This window comes from Eptatretus burgeri, chromosome 2 (assembly GCF_056783735.1).
Source record: "Eptatretus burgeri isolate ZD-2024b chromosome 2, Ebu_testis_v1, whole genome shotgun sequence".
Classification (NCBI taxonomy): domain Eukaryota; kingdom Metazoa; phylum Chordata; class Myxini; order Myxiniformes; family Myxinidae; genus Eptatretus; species Eptatretus burgeri.
In genome coordinates, this window is record NC_140962.1 from 17,563,816 (window position 1) to 17,583,815 (window position 20,000).

Below are 20,000 nucleotides of genomic sequence, written 5' to 3' on the forward strand. Positions count from 1 at the left end.
TTCTAGTTATTATTTTTCTTTTTCCGCCGGCATTTTGCACCCTTTTTCGCTTTAAAAATCATTTTCTCTGGGATACTAAGTCCGATCGACACAAAATTTTCACCACAGTATGTATCTTTTTTGATAGCACAATCACGTTATAATTATGACGTCATTGGTCATGTGGTGCGGGCGCCATCTTGAAAAAAACGATAAACTTTGGACATCTGTATCTCGGAAACCGTGCAATGGAAAAATTTTTCTCTTGATACATTTTACTAAGCTCCCTATGGGGAACACGTGTGATTTTTCATGACGTCATAGGTGAAGCGATATACCGGTGAAAATTCGTCAAGTAGAACGCCGTATAGGAAAAATCTGAAAAATTCTGAGCATCATCTACGCCTAAAATCACTGACGAAAATGTTTTTCTTGACGTCATCGATGACGTAATTCGGCCGCCATCTTGTTTTTAGTGTTTATTAAAAAAAATCTTCTTCTCCAGAAGGGCTGGACAGATTAAGGCGAAACTTTACACGTACATTCCCCCTGATGTTCTCTTTCAAGTTTGTTAATTTGTTGTTGATACGTCACATGGTTTGGCGGCCATCTTGAAAAAACACTAAAACCTTCAAACATCTTCTTCTCCAGAAGCGCTGGTCCCATGAAGGCGAGATTTCACAACTATATTCGTGACATGTATGCGATGCAAGTTTGTTAATTTCGAAGTGATACGTCACATGGTTTGGCCGCCATGTTGGATTTAAGAAAAATATTAAATAATGTTTTCTCTGGTATTTCATAAGCCATCGAAGCGAAAATTTGCAATTGCCTTCCTCCCTCAAGTCTGCATACATGGTAAAAATTTTTACCTCAGAAGTCACATGGTTTGGCGGCCATCTTGGATAGAAAAATAGACCTTATCCGATTTTCAAGAAACTTCACACACTTGTTCGGGTCGACGATGGAAAGCAGAATTTAAATTTATGATATCATTGGTCACAAGGTTCGGCAGCCATCTTGGATTGAAAATGAATAAATTTTAAAAATCTTCTTCTCCAGAAGGGCAAGACAGATTAAGACGAAACTTCACACATATATTCCCCATGAGGTCCTTTCTCAAGTTTGTTAATTTGTTCTTGATCGGTCACATGGTTTGGCGGCCATCTTGAAAAAACCCGAAAACCTTCAAACATCTTCTTCTCCAGAAGCGTTGGCCCAATGAAGGGGAGATTTCAGAACTATATTCAGGACAGGAAGGCGATATAGGTTTGTTAATTTAGAATTGATAAGTCGCATGGTTTGGCCGCCATCTTGGATTTAAGAAAAATATTAAATAATGTTTTCTCTGGAACCGCTTAACCAAACGAATCGAAAATTTGTAATTATCATCTACCTTTGTCTGTGCATGCGTGGTAAAAATTATGATGTCACACGTCACATGGTTTGGCGGCCATCTTGGATAGAAAAACGCACCTTTACCGATTAACACGAAACTTCAGAAACGTGTTCCAATACCCAGTTGGAAGCAGAATTTAAATTTGTAATGTCATAGGTCACATGGTTCGTCAGCCATCTTGGATTAAAAAATAATATCTTTAAACGTATTTTTCTCTGAAAGGACTGAACAGATCCAGGCGAAACTCCACCACTATGACCGCCTCTCCATGACGAATAAAAGTTCTCACCCCCTTTTGAGGTACGACGCAACGTTTGGCAGCCATCGTGGATTGAAGGAAAAATATTAATTAATGTTTACTCTGGAACTACTGCATCAATAAATGTGAAACATCAAGTTTATGGTGGAACGCTCATGCGGAATGAGGGTTTGAAATTTCAACGCGATCGGGCCCAGGGTTTGGCAGCCATGTTGGTTTTAAGAAAAATATTAAATAATGTTTTCTCTGGAACTGCTTAACCTAGCGAAGCGAAAATTTGCGCTTATCGTCTACATTCGTGTTTGCACATGTGTTGAAAATTATGACGTCATAAGTCACATGGTTTGGCCGCCATCTTGGATTGAAGGATAAATATTAATTAATGTTTACTCTGGAACCACTGCTTCTATATATACGAAACTTCACATTTGTAATTTAGCCGACATGCGAAACAAACGTTTAAAATTTCAACCTGATCGGTCATGCGGTTTGGCAGCCAGAATTATTTAATTATTTGAATCTGTTCGCCAGTAATAAGGAAATTGAACGCTTTGTGCTGCCCGGTTCGTAACTCGTCTGTTCCGCGCCGTCTCGAAGCAGGCCTGTGGTTGTATCACCATTAAATAATGTTTTCTCTGGCACCGCTTATCCGATAAATGCGAAACTTTGCGACTATGATTTAAGTCTCATGTTGTATCAGTTGTGTCAATGGCGGATGGACTGGGTACCCGGTCATCACTGCCAGCAGTTATAAAGTGGCAGTTCCAGTTATTAGGGTATCCAGTCAAATGGACTGGATAACCTATTGTTTTTCTTCTGTTTATTATTATTATTATTATTTTTATTATTATTTTTCTTCCGCCGTAAATTTGCAAAATTTCCAGTTTTTTTCGCTTTAAATGCCATTTTCTCAGAAATGGTAAGACCAATCGACACAAAATTTTCACCAGATATGTATCTTTTTTGATAGCATACATAATTGATAATTATGACGTCATAGGTCACGTGATACGGGCGCCATCTTGAAAAAACAGATCAACTTTGGACCTCTGTATCTCGGAAACCTTCTAGTGTAAAAAAATTTCGCTTGATACATTTGAACAAGCTCCCTCTCGGGAATACGTGTGATTTTTCGTGACGTCATCAGTGAAGAGGTATCCCAGTAAAAATTCGTCAAGTAGAACGCCACATGGCAAAAATTTGAAATTTCTTGAGCATCATCTACACAAAAATTCATCGTAGAAAAAAATATTTTGACGTCATCAGTGACGTAATTCGGCCGCCATCTTGTTTTTTTGTGTTTTTTAAAAAATCTTCTTCTCCAGAACGGCTGTGCAGATTGAGGCGAAACTTTACAGGCACATTCCCCCTGAGGTCCTCTTTCAAGTTTGTTAATTTGTTGTTGATACGTCACATGGTTTGGCGGCCATCTTGAAAAAACCTTAAAACCTTCAAACATCTTCTTCTCCAGAAGCGCTGGTCCAATGAAGGCGAGATTTCAGAACTATATTCGTGACATGTATGCGATGCAAGTTTGTTAATTTCAAAGTGATAGGTCACATGGTTTGGCCGCCATGTTGGATTTAAGAAAAATATTAAATAATGTTTTCTCTGGTATTTCATAAGCCATCAAAGCGAAAATTTGCAAGTGCCTTCCTCCCTCAAGTCTGCATACATGGTAAAAAAATTTTACCTCAGAAGTCACATGGTTTGGCGGCCATCTTGGATAGAAAAATAGACTTTATCCGATTTACACGAAACTTCACACACTTGTTCGGGTCGACGATGGAAAGCAGAATTTAAATTTATGATATCATAGGTCACAAGGTTCGGCAGCCATCTTGGATTGAAAATGAATAAATTTTAAAAATCTTCTTCTCCAGAAGGGCAAGACAGATGAAGACGAAACTTCACACATATATTCCCCATGAGGTCCTTTCTCAAGTTTGTTAATTTGTTCTTGATCGGTCACATGGTTCGGCGGCCATCTTGACACCAACCCTAAAACCTTCAAACATCTTCTTCTCCAGAAGCGCTGGTCGGATGAAGGCGAGATTTCAGAACTATATTCGGGACACGTAGGCGATATAAGTTTGTTAATTTCGAATTGATACGTTAGACGGTTTGGCCGCCATCTTGGATTTAAGAAAAATATTAAATAATGTTTTCTCTGGAACCGCTGAACCAAACGAATCGAAAATTTCTAATTATCATCTACCATCGTGTATGCACGCATGGTAAAAATTATGACATCACACGTCACATGGTTTGGCGGCCATCTTGGATAGAAAAACGCACCTTTACCGATTAACACGAAACTTTACAAACGTGTTCCAATACCCAGTTGGAAGCAGAATATAAATTTCTGATGTCATAGGTCACATGGTTCGTCAGCCATCTTGGATTGAAAATGAATAAATTTTAAAAATCTTCTTCTCCAGAAAGGCAAGACAGATTAAGCCGAAACTTCACACATATATTCCCCATGAGGTCCTTTCTCAAGTTTGTTAATTTGTTCTTGATTGGTCACATGGTTTGGCGGCCATCTTGAATTTACCTTAAAACCTTCAAACATCTTCTTCTCCAGAACACCTGATCTGATCAAGGGGAAACTTCACACCCCTATTGCACATGAGTAGGGAATACAAGTTTGTTAATTTCTAATTGATAGGTCACATGGTTTGGCAGCCATGTTGAATTTAAGAAAAATATTAAATAATGTTTTCTCTGGAACTGCTTAACCTATCGAAGCGAAAATTTGCGTCTGTCATCCTCCATGATATCTGCATACATGGTAAAAATTATGAGGTCACAAGTCACATGGTTTGGCCGCCATCTTAGATTGAAGGATAAATATTAATTCATGTTTACTCTGGAACCACTACTTCTATATATGCGAAACTTCATATTTATAATTTAGGCTACATGTGAAACAAAAGTTTAAAATTTCAACCTGATCGGTCGTGTGGTTTGGCAGCCAGAATTATTTAATTATTTGAATCTGGTCGCCAGTAATAAGGAAATTGAACGCTTTGTGCTGCCCGGTTCGTAACTCGTCTGTTCCGCGCCGTCTCGAAGCAGGCCTGTGTTTGTATCACCATTAAATAATGTTTTCTCTGGCACCGCTTATCCGATAAATGCGAAACTTTGCGACTATGATTTAAGTCTCACGTTGTGTCAGTTGTGTCAAAGGCGGACGGACTGGGTACCCGGTCATCACTGCCAGCAGTTATAAAGTGGCAGTTCTAGTTAGGGTACCCTGTCAGTACAGGGTACCCTATTGTTTTTCTTCTGTTTATTATTATTTTTCTTTTTCCGCCGGCATTTTGCACCCTTTTTCGCTTTAAATGCCATTTTCTCAGAAATGGTAAGACCAATCGATACAAAATTTTCACCAGATATGTATCTTTTTTGATAGCATACATAATTGATAATTATGACGTCATAGGTCACGTGGTACGGGCGCCATCTTGAAAAAACAGATCAACTTTGGACCTCTGTATCTCGGAAACCTTCTAGTGTAAAAAAATTTCGCTTGATACATTTGAACAAGCTCCCTCTCGGGAATACGTGTGATTTTTCGTGACGTCATCAGTGAAGAGGTATCCCAGTAAAAATTCGTCAAGTAGAACGCCACATGGCAAAAATTTGAAATTTCTTGAGCATCATCTACACAAAAATTCATCGTAGAAAAAAAATATTTTGACGTCATCAGTGACGTAATTCGGCCGCCATCTTGTTTTTTTGTGTTTTTTTTTTTAAATCTTCTTCTCCAGAACGGCTGTGCAGATTGAGGCGAAACTTTACAGGCACATTCCCCCTGAGGTCCTCTTTCAAGTTTGTTAATTTGTTGTTGATACGTCACATGGTTTGGCGGCCATCTTGAAAAAACCTTAAAACCTTCAAACATCTTCTTCTCCAGAAGCGCTGGTCCAATGAAGGCGAGATTTCAGAACTATATTCGTGACATGTATGCGATGCAAGTTTGTTAATTTCAAAGTGATAGGTCACATGGTTTGGCCGCCATGTTGGATTTAAGAAAAATATTAAATAATGTTTTCTCTGGTATTTCATAAGCCATCAAAGCGAAAATTTGCAAGTGCCTTCCTCCCTCAAGTCTGCATACATGGTAAAAAAATTTTACCTCAGAAGTCACATGGTTTGGCGGCCATCTTGGATAGAAAAATAGACTTTATCCGATTTACACGAAACTTCACACACTTGTTCGGGTCGACGATGGAAAGCAGAATTTAAATTTATGATATCATAGGTCACAAGGTTCGGCAGCCATCTTGGATTGAAAATGAATAAATTTTAAAAATCTTCTTCTCCAGAAGGGCAAGACAGATGAAGACGAAACTTCACATATATATTCCCCATGAGGTCCTTTCTCAAGTTTGTTAATTTGTTCTTGATCGGTCACATGGTTCGGCGGCCATCTTGAAAAAACCCTAAAACCTTCAAACATCTTCTTCTCCAGAAGCGTTGGTCGGATGAAGGGGAGATTTCAGAACTATATTCGGGACACGTAGGCGATATAAGTTTGTTAATTTCGAATTGATACGTTAGACGGTTTGGCCGCCATCTTGGATTTAAGAAAAATATTAAATAATGTTTTATCTGGAACCGCTGAACCAAACGAATCGAAAATTTCTAATTATCATCTACCATCGTGTATGCACGCATGGTAAAAATTATGACATCACACGTCACATGGTTTGGCGGCCATCTTGGATAGAAAAACGCACCTTTACCGATTAACACGAAACTTTACAACCGTGTTCCAATACCCAGTTGGAAGCAGAATATAAATTTCTGATGTCATAGGTCACATGGTTCGTCAGCCATCTTGGATTGAAAATGAATAAATTTTAAAAATCTTCTTCTCCAGAAGGGCAAGACAGATTAAGCCGAAACTTCACAGATATATTCCCCATGAGGTCCTTTCTCAAGTTTGTTAATTTGTTCTTGATTGGGCACATGGTTTGGCGGCCATCTTGAATTTACCTTAAAACCTTCAAACATCTTCTTCTCCAGAACACCTGATCTGATCAAGGGGAAACTTCACACCCCTATTGCACATGAGTAGGGAATACAAGTTTGTTAATTTCTAATTGATAGGTCACATGGTTTGGCAGCCATGTTGAATTTAAGAAAAATATTAAATAATGTTTTCTCTGGAACTGCTTAACCTATCAAAGCGAAAATTTGCGGCTGTCATCCTCCCTGATATCTGCATACATGGTAAAAATTATGAGGTCACAAGTCACATGGTTTGGCCGCCATCTTAGATTGAAGGATAAATATTAATTCATGTTTACTCTGGAACCACTACGTCTATATATGCGAAACTTCATATTTATAATTTAGGCTACATGTGAAACAAAAGTTTAAAATTTAAACCTGATCGGCCGTGTGGTTTGGCAGCCAGAATTATTTAATTATTTGAATCTGGTCGCCAGTAATAAGGAAATTGAACGCTTTGTGCTGCCCGGTTCGTAACTCGTCTGTTCCGCGCCGTCTCGAAGCAGGCCTGTGTTTGTATCACCATTAAATAATGTTTTCTCTGGCACCGCTTATCCGATAAATGCGAAACTTTGCGACTATGATTTAAGTCTCACGTTGTGTCAGTTGTGTCAAAGGCGGACGGACTGGGTACCCGGTCATCACTGCCAGCAGTTATAAAGTGGCAGTTCTAGTTAGGGTACCCTGTCAGTACAGGGTACCCTATTGTTTTTCTTCTGTTTATTATTATTTTTCTTTTTCCGCCGGCATTTTGCACCCTTTTTCGCTTTAAAAATCATTTTCTCTGGGATACTAAGTCCGATCGACACAAAATTTTCACCACAGTATGTATCTTTTTTGATAGCACAATCACGTTATAATTATGACGTCATTGGTCATGTGGTGCGGGCGCCATCTTGAAAAAAACGATAAACTTTGGACATCTGTATCTCGGAAACCGTGCAATGGAAAAATTTTTCTCTTGATACATTTTACTAAGCTCCCTATGGGGAACACGTGTGATTTTTCATGACGTCATAGGTGAAGCGATATACCGGTGAAAATTCGTCAAGTAGAACGCCGTATAGGAAAAATCTGAAAAATTCTGAGCATCATCTACGCCTAAAATCACTGACGAAAATGTTTTTCTTGACGTCATCGATGACGTAATTCGGCCGCCATCTTGTTTTTTAGTGTTTATTAAAAAAAAATCTTCTTCTCCAGAAGGGCTGGACAGATTAAGGCGAAACTTTACACGTACATTCTCCCTGATGTTCTCTTTCAAGTTTGTTAATTTGTTGTTGATACGTCACATGGTTTGGCGGCCATCTTGAAAAAACACTAAAACCTTCAAACATCTTCTTCTCCAGAAGCGCTGGTCCCATGAAGGCGAGATTTCACAACTATATTCGTGACATGTATGCGATGCAAGTTTGTTAATTTCGAAGTGATACGTCACATGGTTTGGCCGCCATGTTGGATTTAAGAAAAATATTAAATAATGTTTTCTCTGGTATTTCATAAGCCATCGAAGCGAAAATTTACAATTGCCTTCCTCCCTCAAGTCTGCATACATGGTAAGAAATTTTACCTCAGAAGTCACATGGTTTGGCGGCCATCTTGGATAGAAAAATAGACCTTATCCGATTTTCAAGAAACTTCACACACTTGTTCGGGTCGACGATGGAAAGCAGAATTTAAATTTATGATATCATTGGTCACAAGGTTCGGCAGCCATCTTGGATTGAAAATGAATAAATTTTAAAAATCTTCTTCTCCAGAAGGGCAAGACAGATTAAGACGAAACTTCACACATATATTCCCCATGAGGTCCTTTCTCAAGTTTGTTAATTTGTTCTTGATCGGTCACATGGTTTGGCGGCCATCTTGAAAAAACCCGAAAACCTTCAAACATCTTCTTCTCCAGAAGCGTTGGCCCAATGAAGGGGAGATTTCAGAACTATATTCAGGACAGGAAGGCGATATAGGTTTGTTAATTTAGAATTGATAAGTCGCATGGTTTGGCCGCCATCTTGGATTTAAGAAAAATATTAAATAATGTTTTCTCTGGAACCGCTTAACCAAACGAATCGAAAATTTGTAATTATCATCTACCTTTGTCTGTGCATGCGTGGTAAAAATTATGATGTCACACGTCACATGGTTTGGCGGCCATCTTGGATAGAAAAACGCACCTTTACCGATTAACACGAAACTTCAGAAACGTGTTCCAATACCCAGTTGGAAGCAGAATTTAAATTTGTAATGTCATAGGTCACATGGTTCGTCAGCCATCTTGGATTAAAAAATAATATCTTTAAACGTATTTTTCTCTGAAAGGACTGAACAGATCCAGGCGAAACTCCACCACTATGACCGCCTCTCCATGACGAATAAAAAGTTCTCACCCCCTTTTGAGGTACGACGCAACGTTTGGCAGCCATCGTGGATTGAAGGAAAAATATTAATTAATGTTTACTCTGGAACTACTGCATCAATAAATGTGAAACATCAAGTTTATGGTGGAACGCTCATGCGGAATGAGGGTTTGAAATTTCAACGCGATCGGGCCCAGGGTTTGGCAGCCATGTTGGTTTTAAGAAAAATATTAAATAATGTTTTCTCTGGAACTGCTTAACCTAGCGAAGCGAAAATTTGCGCTTATCGTCTACATTCGTGTTTGCACATGTGTTGAAAATTATGACGTCATAAGTCACATGGTTTGGCCGCCATCTTGGATTGAAGGATAAATATTAATTAATGTTTACTCTGGAACCACTGCTTCTATATATACGAAACTTCACATTTGTAATTTAGCCGACATGCGAAACAAACGTTTAAAATTTCAACCTGATCGGTCATGCGGTTTGGCAGCCAGAATTATTTAATTATTTGAATCTGTTCGCCAGTAATAAGGAAATTGAACGCTTTGTGCTGCCCGGTTCGTAACTCGTCTGTTCCGCGCCGTCTCGAAGCAGGCCTGTGGTTGTATCACCATTAAATAATGTTTTCTCTGGCACCGCTTATCCGATAAATGCGAAACTTTGCGACTATGATTTAAGTCTCATGTTGTATCAGTTGTGTCAATGGCGGATGGACTGGGTACCCGGTCATCACTGCCAGCAGTTATAAAGTGGCAGTTCTAGTTATTATTATTATTAACGGCGTTTTTATGTTCTGCTGACCGATTTTGTGGCGGATCTGGAGGGAAAACTGTCGGATGAAATTCAACGAAACTTAACATGATTATTACTCACCACCTGAAGTTTATACTAGGAAACATTTGATGACGTAGGTCACGTGGTATGGTGGCCATATTGGATTTTATCCAAAACCTAAAGACATCTTCTTCTCCAGAAGGGATAATCAGACAGCCTCAATCTTTTGCACACATTTGCTAAGTAGCTTGGGAATGTAAAGTTGTTAATTTGGTTGAAATCGTTATTTAATTTATATGATTTTAAATGATGCCGATTCGCCTCATTAAATATGCAAAATATGCAAATGAGAGTTGAAAAAATTTAATGACAGATTTAGATAGTACATAAACAGGGGACTCTCAATATATTTATACGATGTCTGTATTTGACCCCAGTGAGCCCCCAGCGCCCCCCAAAGTTGAAAATGACCCACTTTTGAAATGTCATAAAATGAAAACAACGCTTGGAGTAAATTCAATGAAACTTATCCATTTAATAACTCTCCACCTGAGGTTTATACTTTAAAAATTTTGATGACGTCGGTCACGTGGTATGGCGGCCATATTGGATTTTCTCCAAAACCTAAAAACATCTTCTTCTCCAGAAGGGGTAATACGACAGCCTCAAACTTTTGCACACATTTGCAAGGTTCCATTGCAATGTTAAGTTGTTAATTTCGTCGAAATTGTTACATTATTTATATGACTAAAATGATGCCGATTCGCCTCATTAAATATGCCAAATATGCAAATGAGAGTTAAAAAATTTAATGACAGATTCTGATAGGCCTTGAAGAGGGTATTCCAAATATGTTTACACTATGTCTGTATTTTACCCCAGTGAGGCCTCAGAGCCCCCCAAAGTTTAAAATCACCCATTTTTGACATGTCGTAAAATGAAAACCAAAGAAGATAGACAAAAAGTGACCACACATTCTGGAAGATATTTTAACGTTCTACAAGTTCGCCATTTACATTAATATGCAAATGTGGAGTTATTGGACTTTTTGGGGGACTTGAAAATTTGTCCAGCCTCGATTTGTCCAATGTGAAGTTTCTTTCTCTATCATGTATTGCTATGGGCTTTTCAATCCTTCATTGATATAACTTGAGGGACCCCGTAGCTGGGCCACATTGCAGACTTGAACTAACTTTCAAACTCGGAAAACCCATATCATGTGACAGGGTGATGGTGTTGAAAAATTGTTAAAATGGAGGCACGCCTTGAAGCCCGGGATTACTGGTTTACCAGTTTTAATCATTATTATTATTGTTTTAGAGAGTTTTCATGGATTTTTGAGGCAAGATATGAAGGAAAGGTCGAATTGAGAGCAGTCTGTTTAAATAGTAGTACATTATGATACAGTAAAGAGTACCACTCATGCGAAAGAGGAAGATGAAGCATTATTATTATTGTTTGAGAGAGTTTTCATCAGATTAGGTCATGGAAGTGGTGTGGAAAAAATCGTGAGTTGAATGGTGAAATTGGATCGGTAAATGCAGGGGGTGGAAACAGATCACATGGTTATGAGAGGCGCACTTGGCTCTGGGAGGTGTATAGTCAAGTGAAATTATTTATTTTAAATCAGGATTGCATAACATTCGGAAAAGGGAAGTTTGAAGTAAAATCGTGGAAGTGTGTGGTGAATTTGGAACGGTAAACGCAGTGTGAAGCTTCTGGGTCGATGAAAAGTACCAGGAAGAATGGACAGACACATGGTTACAGGAGGTGTATCGAGAGAAAGGATTCAAGGAAGATTATTATTTTTTGCTGGCTTTTTGAAGATGAGGTACGATTCGGGAATGGAAGGTTGTCAGAAGAAATCGTGAAGGTCATGGCGAGAGGGTCAGATCAATAGAATAAAGATGGTGTGCCGGCAGGAAGAAGAAGAATAAGGATTGGGACTCGTGAGTGTGCAAGGAGAAAGGTAGTTTTTTTGGGGGGGGGATTTAAGACAAGAAAGAGTGTTTTGTTGGGAGGGATGGGGAACATTGGGAAAGTGGGGAAGATAGGAAATGAAGGTAATGGGGAGAAAATACAAATAAACACTATCGTTCACCAAGAGGGGAAGGATGGGTAGGCCTCAAGCAACCGGGTAAGACAAGGTCGAAGAAAACTCACAAAATAGCACGATTTTTGAAACAAAACCAAACCAGGAACACACAGTAACATGTATATGAGAAAATAAACAGTTAAAACGGGACAGATAACGACCAGAAACTTAACTTTGGGATCCTCAGCAGAGAGCCCTGAAAGAGACCTGCCGACGCTCCAAACCAAGAACCGGAAGAGTTCTTTTGACAGCATTGCTTTCATTGCTTTGTTTGCTTTGCTTTGACAGCAATTACAGCTGCGAATCTGTTGGAATAGGTCTCGACCAACTTTGCACACCTTGATTGGGCAATATTTGCCCATTCTTTTGTACAAAGCTGTTCAAGCTCAGTCAAGTTGCGTAGGGAGCATTGATGGACAGCAATCTTCAAGTCATGCCAAAGAATTTCGATTTTTTAGAGGGACAGCCTGATCTTTGCAGGGTCTTGATGGTACATGTTGCTTGTTTAAAAAAACATTGTTATAATTGTCAATGAAGTTTGAAATACTGGTGCCTGAAGGGTTGTGTTCGTCTTGGTCCTAATGCATTTTTTTGTTTCTCTTCTGCTGCAGATAAACTGAAGCAAACGTTTACAGATCTCATTTTCAAGTGGAAGTCCATGAAAATCTGACTTCGGATAATATGCTTGAGGAGTTGAAGAAACTTGCAAAGTGGAATCACTCTCAATTCTGTGCCTTCTTTTGCTGCATCCTGTCACATGGGGAAGATCGCTGTGTGTTAGGAGTTGATGGCAAAAAAGTGTTGCGACGGAGCCTCACCTCCACTGTTGCTGGACACAACTGTGCTGGCCTCATTGAGAAACCAAACGTGTTTATCATACAGGCTTGCCAGGGTAACCAGGAACAACCACGATGCATTATTCCACAACCTGAAGACCTCGACAAAGATGGGCCTGGAGACACAACAGCCATTCCTTTTGATGCTGATATCTTGCTTGATATCTTGCCACTGTCCTTGGTTATTATTCTTTTCCAGCAAAAGAGATGGTACATGGTTTATCCAGACCTTGTGTGGGATGCTGAATGACCCCAGATACAGGTATGTAGTCGACTACGCATTCACTAGTTTCAGAGTTTGACATTTAAATGTGTGCTTAGAGAGGTGGATGCTTGTAATAAATCTTAAAGTAAAAGTTGAACCAGTATAAATTGCTTTTCTTTTTCACGATTATTTTTATTGATTCCTCTGAAGGAAATAGATTGGAAGTCAGGACCTCATCTCATCATTGGCTGAGGGGCATTGTACTTTGATGAAAATAAATTCTTCTCAAACCTTGCTTCACCTTTACTTTGGTATGTTACAATGTTAGCACACCTTTATTATATTATAATGATTGACATGAGCTCATTCTTCAACAAAAAGACCCAGTCTACAACTCATAAATAATCAGTTGGTCCAACACAATGTCATATGAGCTGCACTTTTTTTGTATACATGACTGAAGCTGTGGAAGAGCTGAAACATAATGGAAAGAGGGAAACATCAACAGCAGAGTTGAAGTGAGAGTGAGATAATGCAGAGGGGAAAAGAACACATGGGGGTGAACAAGCTGCACATCAGCTGAAACACAGCATGTAGTGTAGAGGAAGGGGGAAAGTTGGAATGAAATAGAAAAGGAACCAACTGACAACTAACAAAGGAACATAAATGAGAGAGAAGGGGGTGGGGGGCAGGATGGAATTACAATAACATGGAAAATGGAGTGCTTGGGAATGGGGCCATTTGGGGTCAGAGAAATCTCGAGTATGGATGAGGTATGACCTGAGATCGTGGTGAACTGCTGTTTTGAAGGCCTGGAGGGAAGAAGGGGATTCAACAGACTGGGGAAGTTTGTTCCACAAGCAAGATAAAAGAGGAACAAATGAATGGAGGGGAGTCGTGAGCTTGGATTTTGGGAGTTTAACAAGAAGAGGGTTACTGGAAAAACGTGTGTGCCCCACAGAAACCTGGGAGGGGCAGAGCTTAGAGGTAGGGTGCAAGATCAAAAAGGAAGCCGTATATTACAGAGAGGCCACCAACCTATCTGTGATGTGAAAGTAACAGGCCTTGATACTCAGCTTTGTCATGGGAGATCCCAATAATTTTGAGGGCCTTGCTTTCTATCAATAAGTCAGGACAAGGTGTAAGTCAGGGATTTCAGCCCAAAGGGGAGAGCAGTACTCCATCAAACTGCGGGTGAAGGCCTTCTAGGTTGTCAAAAGTTGATTGGCCAAAAAAAGATCTTGCATGATGGAGGATGCCGAGTTGGCTTTGGAGACCATCTTGGAAATATGATCTGCCCAAGAAATATCATGGCTGATGGTGAGACTTAAAGTTTGAGTGATTTAACCTATTCAAGTGGTTTGTTTGGCAAACCCTCCCATCCACTTCCTAGACAGCCCTTTCGGAGTTACAGGGTGAGTGTGTGGGATTTGTTTGGGTTGAAAGACTGAAGTGTTGAACCAGTTTCTAGTTATATCCAGGTCTGCAGAGTGGGACGAGGCTGCTGTCTGCCTGTCTAAAGGATGAGAAATGACACGGCAGATGGTGGAATCTTCAGCAAAGAGGGAAGCAGGATTTTACAGGGAATCAGATGACTGATGAAAGATGAGGAACATGACTGGGCCCAAGACAGAGGGAGAGGAGATTAGAGGATCCCCTTGAAAGCTACATGCTGACCACTGGAGTGGAGGAATTCCATGATCCTTGAGGTGTCCTTGGATGGCATAAGCAGAGAGTTTGGAGATCAAGGTGTGGTGCCAAACTCTGAAATACTCAAGATATTCCCAGAGACTGCCCTGCTCTCACGTCTGAGATTGAGGGCTTCCATCCATTGTTGGGAGAGTCGAAGCAGCATATTCAGGATGTACTCACTGGGTCTGAAAGCGAACTGATGATCTGAGATGAGGCCGTTGGACAAAAGGAAGGATTTGATGTCAACTGCAATGACATATTCCATGACCTTGCTTATATTTGGAAGCAAGGTAATGGGCCTGTAGTTAAGAGAATCCGTTTTTCCACCATGTTTGTGTATTGCAGTGATGTTTGCTAACTTCTAGGCAGATGGAAACTGACCCAGAGAGAATTGAATAGAGCTGCAAGAGGATGAACAAAAGCAGCAGAGCAGGTTTTTAGGACATGCACTGATGTCACCACCTTCTCAAGTGAAAAAGACAACTAGTATCCAGGAGCAGTTAGATACGAGAGGGTAGAATCAGTATTACTCGCCCCAAACAAATGCAAGGTGAGTACAAGGTGCTCATGAGCAATTGCTTGCCATTCAGGATGAGCTCTGTATTCATCCTTGTTTTTCAACATGAGTAATTTATCAACACATCAGTAGGAACCATGACAGTGGACCCTTTATCAAACACATGGACTCCATCTTGAGCAATATTTTCTCAGAGATTATAATTTTGATTACGGGGAAAGCAGCAGACTGGAAGTTTCAAGAATAACCACACACTCGATCCTTCCCACCCCCGATTTTGCACCCTCCCAATGCCCCCCCGCCAACTCCCAATACCCAACTGTGCGTTCCTCAAACATCTGAGGTCTCCACTCCAGCCTGACCTCTCAATCAAAGCCACTGCTGAAGAACAAGACATCGTCTGTTTACCACAATCCTTCCTCCCACAGGACGTCCCTGACTCCTTCGTGTCTCTCCCCAACTGTCTCCTCCAATTTTATAGGCCTGAACCACACCCAGATATCGGAGTTACAATTTACAACAATAACTCAATTTCCCACCACCCTGATACTGACCTCACACCTCCCAATCCCCAGTACCTCTGGCTGTGACTTCCCCTCTGCTCCCACCTCTTCATTTGTGTTGTACCATCTTCCTAATGAGTGAGGACTGACACACACACACACACACACACACACACACACACACACACACACACACACACACACACACACACACCATCTTTTAACCACTCATCACAACTCTCTTCCTGATATGTGATTATTTCAATTGCCACCATGCAAATTGGCTGGGTGTTGGTACTTCTCTCACCAACCATGGCACTTCAGCAAAAGACTTCTGTGACTCCATTGGACTCACTCGGTCTGTGAAATTTCCAACCTGGATTTCTCCAAATGGCAAATCCTCCATTCTGGACTTGGGGATCACTAACTTTCCTGCAAATGTCTCCTGCTCTTCCTCTGCTCCAATTTGTTCATCTGATCATATGCTTGTGAAAGTCAACATCTCTCTGGCTCTTCTCAGAGTCTGGCATTTCACTCGAGCAGATTGGCAGGGGCTGCAAGCAGCCATCTCTCTTCAGAACTGGTCTCCCATACATTGCCGAAAGAAAGTCTACATGCCCTTTCAACATTTTTACCTTTTGTTGCCTTATAGCAGCGTTTCTCAACCTTTTTACCCTTGTGGAACCCTTGAAATAGTTTTCATGTCTCAGGGAACCCCTGCATAAAAATTATAACATACCATTATTAATATCTCGCTCTTTTGTATTTTTATCGTAGTTCACGTGGTTAATATAACATTTTTTTCGGATACCTGGTTTAAGGAAAAACATGACCCCTTTTTGTCAAATTTATTGCCAATGAAAAAAAAACATACTGCTCGTTTCTGAGACCTCACACTGAGGTTTTAATTCACAAAAAAAAAATCTTTTTTAAATCAAAAAAAAAACACACCTCATGTAACTTGATCAACAAAACTTAAACAGATAAAGCTGAAGCAATAAAGGTAAACAGAAGAACTAACCTTGAGAGAGAGAGACTTCGCATTTGGAAGCACAGAGAAGATAGATGGACACTGCATGCGTCCCGTACTTGAGTCAGTCACTCAATGATACACGAATCCACCGCGTACAGGACGTCCACTAACCAGTGAGGGCGGTTTCACACTGGCGCCATATAGACATCGTTAAATACATTCCCTATGGTTGTTATAATTGTATAAATTACGAATATTAAATCAAACAAAAACGACTCAAAAATACATTAGCCTATTTATTAGTTTCTCGCGGAACCCCGGTTGAGAAACACTGCCTTATAGCCTGAAATTAAATTGCATTAAATCAGACTTTTTTCACCTTTATTTACACATCATAACCCACAACTTCCAAGTGAAAAACGAATTCCACAAATTTCAGAAAAATAATTGAAAATACAAAACGACAATATCTTGGTTGGATAAGTGCCCACCCCCGAAGTTAATACTTGGTGGAAGCACCTTTGACAGCAAATACAGCTGTGAGTCTGTTGGGATAGGTTTCTACCAACCTTGCACACCTTGATTGGGCAATATTTGCCCATTCTTCTGTAAAAAAAAACATGTAAGATCAGTCAATTTGTGGGGGGGGGAGCGTTGACAGACAGCTGCAATCTTCAAGTCATGCCACAGATTTTCCATTGGATTTAAGTCAGGGCTCTGACTGGGCCACTCAAGCACATTTATCTTTTTGTTCCTTCGGCACTCCCGTGTAGATTTGGCTGTGTGCTTCGGGTCATTGTCATGCTGAAAGGTGAACTTCCATCCCAATTTCAGATTTCTTGCAGAGGGCAGCAGGTTTTCCTACAGGATTTCTCTCTATTTTGCTCCATCCATTTTCCCTTCATTCCTGACAAGTGCCCCAGTCCCTGCAGATGAGAAACATCCCCATAACATGATGCTGCCGCCACCATGCCTCACAGTATGGATGGTGTTCTTCAGGTGATGTGATGTGCTGTGCTGGATTTGTGCCAAATGTAACATTTTGTATTTAGGCCAAAAAGTTCCATCTTGGTTTCGTCAGGCCACAAAACTTTTTGCCACATGGCTTCAGAATCTTCGGAGTGGTTTTTTTCACACCTCAAACGGGACTCAAGGTGGGCTTTTTTTAGTTCTGGCTTCCTTCTTGCCACCCCACTGTACAGGCCAGACTTTTGGAGTCCTTCAGATATTGTTGTCACATGCACACAGTGACCAGTCTTTGCCATAAAGGCATGAAGCTCTTTCAAAGTTGCCATTGGCCTCTTGGTGGCCACTCTGATCAATCTCCTTCTTGCTTGGTCATCTAGTTTGGATGGATGGCCTGATCTTGGCAGGGTCTTTGTGGTACCATCTGCCTTCCACTTCTTTTTGATTGTCTCAACTGTGCCCCAAGGGATATTCAAGGTCTTTGAAATATTTTTATGCCTATCTGCTAATCTGTGCCTTTCCACAATTGAAGGCTCCTTGAAGCTCATGGTTGAGTTTTTGCTGTGAAATGCACAATCCAGCAGAGGAAACCTACAGGAACAGCTGATTTTATTATGAAATGATCGGAATCATGACACATTAACACAGGTGGAGGCCAATGAACTTGCTGTGTGATTTTGAAGGTGACTGGTTACACCTGAGTTCATTTACAATTTATATTGTAAGAGGGTGGACACTTAACCAACCAAGATATTCTTGTTTTATATTTTAAATCAATTTTCTGAAAGTTGTAGAATTTGTTTTTCAGTTGGAAGTTGTGAGTTATGATGAATGTGGAAAAAGTCTGATTTAATGCAATTTAATTCCAAGCAAGAAGGCAACAAGAGGTGAAAATTTTGAAAGTGGGTATAGACTTTCGATAGACTGTATCTACTGCCCTGATGTTAACTCAGCCTGAGAAATCTTCCACAGAAACCTGCTCTCTCTCATGCACAGATTCATCCCATCTCATCTTCAATTATCCTCCCCTTCTCCCTGCCCATGATACACTGAATCCTGTGGTGAGGCAGTTGCTCTGAAAGAACTTGCCTTCTCTTCCTGGAAGGCAAATCTGACCAAAAAGTTCGCAAGTGTTTATCTACTCTCAGGAGAGCCAGAAATCAACATCTGTCCAACCTCAAAAATGAACTTTCAAACTTGGCTCCCTCCACTGAAACCTGGTGTATGCTCCCTTTCCATTCCTTCCCTCATTCCAAATGGCACCACATATGACTCCACTCGTGAGAAGGCTGAATGCCTCAATTTTATGTTTGCTTCCAAATATTGTCTCTCCAACCCCTCACTCTCCATACCCAAGTGTTCCTTGACTCTGTGTCTTTTGCACCTCAGAAGGTGGAGAAGGTTATTTCAACCCTCAACTCTGACTGACTGCAACTGGACCAGACGGCATCAGCTCACATGTCCTAAAAACCTGCTCTGCTGCTCTTGCACATCCTCTCTGCCATTTTTATCCTATAATATGCCCGAGGTCATCCTCCATCTGCTTGGAAATTGGCCAATAACACTGCATAACATAAAAGATGCAAAAACTGATTCCCTTATCTATGGACCTACAGCCTCCTTCCAATCATCATCAAGGTCATGGAATTCACCATCGCAGTTGATATGAAATCCTTCCTTTTCTCCAACAACTATGCGAGATCACCAATTTGTTTTCAGACCAGGTCAATCCATGTTGGACATGCTGCTTTGCCTCGCCAAACAATGGATGGAGGCCCTCAATCTCAAAGGTGAGATCAGGGCCGTCACTGGAGATATCTCGTGCTTTTGATAAAATCTGGCATCATAGCTTACTCTCCAAACTCTCGGCATATGGCATCCAAGGCCAACTCCACACATGGCTTGCTGACTTCCTCCACTCTCACAGCCAACGTGTGGCTCTCAACAGAATTCTTTCATCTCTCAGTGTCGATGCTGGTGTACCCAAAAGCAGTGTTCTGGGCCTCGTCCTTTTCCTGGTCTTCATAAATTATCTCCCTGACTCTGGAAAATCCTCTATCTATTCACTGATGACTCCACCCTCTACTGTGACATCTCTCATCCTTCAGACAGGCAGACTCCAGCCTCTTCCCTCTCTTCAGTCTTTGACAAAATCACAAGCTGGTCAAACACCTGGAATATGTCTTTTAATCCAGCCAAATCTCACACACCCCTCGTATACTTTCATAACAGTCCTCTTGAAAAAGTTCAGTCATTCAAACTCTTGGGGAAACCACATTTCAAAGTTGGCCTCCATGGCCAGTCACCAACTGGTCATCCTCCATCGTACAAAGTACTTCCTTGGCACATCGAAGTTCCTTGCCTCCTACAGACTTTCATCTGCAGCTTGGTGGGGAGAACTGTTCTACCAGTCT

General features: G+C 40.6%; 1 pseudogene across 1 annotated transcript in view; it reads left to right on the forward strand.

Moving 5' to 3' along the window:
• Window positions 1–20,000, forward strand: part of LOC147031499 (caspase-3-like) — a 47,477-nt pseudogene that overhangs the window by 20,961 nt on the left and 6,516 nt on the right. Inside the window, exon 3 of the transcript XR_015050222.1 lies at window positions 12,517–12,992. The product of XR_015050222.1 is annotated as a caspase-3-like (transcript). The remainder of the gene's footprint in view (window positions 1–12,516; window positions 12,993–20,000) is intronic.